Below are 4,314 nucleotides of genomic sequence, written 5' to 3'. Positions count from 1 at the left end.
GTGGCTTCTGGACGAGAGTCAAGGCGATTGTACAGCTCAACATCGTCTTGAATTCTTCTCCAGCTTCTTGTTGATTGTTTCGATCATATGCCCCGGGGGGCAGAGGGCTCTTCCAGTAGTGGCATCGCTTCTTCCAGCACAGGTACTTCAGCCATTTCTTCTTCGGCGGCTTCTCTTGGGGTTTCTTTCGGGGTTGATGCTATGAAGGCTCTGCTGGAAGCTTAACCTTTAAGATGCCTGCAAAGCATCCGCGTTGTGCAAGGTTGGCCAGGTAGGGCAATCAGCGTTTTTACTGCTAGATTGTTAATCAGTTGCATGACTGGGGATTGAGCTTCTTTGATTGTCATTTTGGTTATTTCGGATGTACCTTCGGCGGGCTTCTCGATCGTTTTCTCAACCTTAGCAGTTACCTTTGCCGTGTTTTTAACCTTTTCGCTCAGTAGTTTGCTCTCTCTGTGTGCTTGTTTTTCTTGTTTCTTTTTTCTACCTTTGTCATTTCCTTTCGTCTGATTGGACAGCTTCCAATTAATGTTCGATGGTCGCCTTCACAGTTTAGGCATTTTTTGCTTGTGTTTTTGCATGATGTAAACCTGTGTCCACTTTGTCCGCATTCGCTGCATCTTTCGGCATTTTTCTTGGAGCATTTTCCTTTGATGTGACCATATTCATAACAGTTGAATAACTCTCGTGAATTGTTCTTCTATGAAAGCCTAGTTTGTCTGTAATTATACAAGATAAGTCCTTGCTCCCTGATTCTCTAGGCTGTCTGGATGTCTGGGAATCGTATCCAATTCCATGCAGTGGCATCTTGTGGACCTCCTAAATTCATTGCTTGCTTCCTTCGCTTCAAAAACTGGCTTTGTTGTTAGATTCAATCCTAAATCTGACAACCTCCCCTTATCTTCGAGGAGTATAATCAAGATGACTATGTAGACCGTGTCTAGCCTGCCGCCGTACCGTGAGCTTAAACGAGATGGCAACCTCCGAATGTTTTCTCCAGTATCCCGTCTAAGGGACCCCTTTGAGACCCCGGCCTTCGCCAGGTAAACCGCAGGGTGTGTGTCTACAATGATCTCGTGTAAAACAACTAGATGCTTTAGCTCGAGAGAGCCAGGAGTCAAATTCCTTTGCTATGAAGGTAACTTTTTGGGATTACGCCAAATTCTCTGGCATGATATAACTTTTGTTTAATGTTTCATCTGCTTCGGAAGAAGGAAGCAAAATGCGGGCAGCACACTAATCCAAGTGGCCCGTGTCCCACTGAAGCAGAAGAGAACATATTAGAGTGTTCCCTAAATACGGCATACTTATGAAGAGACACGCTTGGTGTGACAAGCATCGGTCACATCAAAGTATTGCTTCTCACTGGAGGAGCAAGGGATGGCAGAGGTACCTACCTTTGAAGCAGAGAAAGGACAGTTGTGAACCAGGAGTGTTCACCTGGCGAAAATTGAGCCTGCAATTAAGAGGGCGAAGTGAGCAACGAAGAGAGTTTATTTCCTCGGTGCTTGGCAGGCTAAGAACAGGCAGGTGAGGAATCTCTCTGGGAGGGGGTCATGGTAGAAGCTGCGACGGACGTTGGAACAACGCGGCGTCGAGAATAAAACGAGGGTATCCCAGCTTGCGGAAGGAACGACGCAGGAAATCGACCTCTCCATCCATGCTAGTCAGGAGAGTATAAATAGAGATATCGTCCAACAGGGCCTGGGTCTTTAGCAGGTAGGAAGCTTGGTCGAGGACCACCATCGAGTTGCCTTTGTCAGAAGGCAAAATGTTGACATCCTCCCTGCATAGACTCTGAAAGGCCTCTCGGTAACGCCTAGGGATGGTAGGTTTAGGATGAAGGAGGGACTCGAGGTCCAGGATAAAAGCACCTCGAAGGAGGGAGACACCAGACAAAGAGTGTGTGTGAGAGAGTGTTTGTGAATACATACAAGTATATAGTTATATATGATGAAGTATTGTCTTCTAAAGTGTTGCCATATCAAAGTATATAATACACACACACACACACACACACACACACACACACACACACACATATATATATATATATATATATATATATTATTTTAAAAAATATATATATATATATATATATATTTGATGACCTTATTTACCATATATATATATAATATATATATATATATATATATATATATACTATACTATTTGTGATGATTATTTAGTTACCCATATATAATATATATCTTATATATAATATATAGATATAATATAGAGATATATGATAGATAGATAGATAGAAATCGATATACATATACATAATATAATATATATATACTATAAATATAAATATAATATTTAGATATATTACATATACTATATATGTATGTATATATGTATATAGATACATATAATGTATATATATATAAATAAATAAATAAAATACATATACATATCTATATATATATAGAACATATTATATATATATATATAGTATACTATAATATATACACACATATGCATGTGTGTATGTAAGCTTATATCATGATATCATATATTTATCTATTTATCTAGCTATCCTATATCATATAAGTATACTGCATAGAATATACATTAACTGTATATATATATATAATATATATATAAATAACAATATAATATATATAAATATATATATAATATACTATATATAAATATATATGTACATATATATATATACTATATATATTTAATATATCTATATAGTACATAATAAATATATTGCATATATACATGTGTATATATACACAACCATAATCCGCCATAATAGATATATATATATAATATATATATCATATATATATATATATATCCAATTTATAGATAAACATAATACTATACAATATGTACGAGATATATATATATATATATATATAAAACTACTATATATAAACATGTATAATACATCGTACATATATATATATAATATTATATAAACATATATATATACAGATGACATATAATATATATATATAAATATATATATATAATATATCATTTTGAGATATACATGAAATGATAATGTATACATCTATGTATACTGTATATATATTTAATATATATATACATATAATATAGAATATAATATATAATATATATATAGATATAATATAAATAGTTATATATGCATAATTATATATAATAATTATGTATAATATATATATAAATATATATATTATATATATTATATATATATATAAATATAGAGAGAGAGAGAGAGAGAGAGAGAGAGAGAGAGGAGAGAGAGAGAGAAACGAAGAGAAAGAGAGAGAGAGAGACATACATATACATTTATATAAATAAATATATATATATATAATTATATATATATATAATATATATATATAAATAAATATATATAAATATACATATATCATATATATAAGCATATATTATATAATATATATATAATATATATATATGCTATATAATATATATACATATATATCTTCATAATATAATAATATATTACTAGATATAATATATATAAACATATATATATATATAATATATATATGTGTATATATAATATATCATATATATATATATCTGTGTGCTGTGCTGTGTGGGGGGGGGGGGGGTGTGTGTTGTTGTGTTTGTGTGTGGGTGTGTCTGTGTGGTGTATACAGTAAGATATATAAATAAATAAACATATACAATCAACACACACCCCCTACACACACTTATATATATATATATCTACTATCTATAATATACTATATATATATAAATAATATATATATACATATATTATATAAAAATATATATACATATATATATATATATATATATATATATATATATATATACTAATATATACTAATATATATATACACATACACTCACATCACACAGACACACACACACACACACACACGAACACACATATATTTATACACACATATATATATACATAGATATATAAATATATATATATATATATATATATGATATAATTAGTGGATATATGAATATATATATATATATATTATATATATATAACACATACACACACACAACAACACACACTTTACAGACTACACACACAACGGCACACACGCACACACACGCACACTATCACACACACACATATCTATACATATTATATATATGTATATATATATATATATATATATGCATATATATATATATATATATATATACATATATATAATATATACTATCATATATATACATATATTATATATATATAAATATATAGCACTATGATATGTATATATATATATCATAGACATATAGGATAAAATGTATATTTATAGCATATATATAAATATATAATTATGTCATATA

Source organism: Penaeus japonicus, unplaced genomic scaffold, assembly GCF_977035675.1.
Source record: "Penaeus japonicus unplaced genomic scaffold, GWHDUDI00000001_assembly GWHDUDI00000005, whole genome shotgun sequence".
NCBI classification, from domain to species: domain Eukaryota; kingdom Metazoa; phylum Arthropoda; class Malacostraca; order Decapoda; family Penaeidae; genus Penaeus; species Penaeus japonicus.
Note: the sequence above shows the minus strand (reverse complement) of the source record.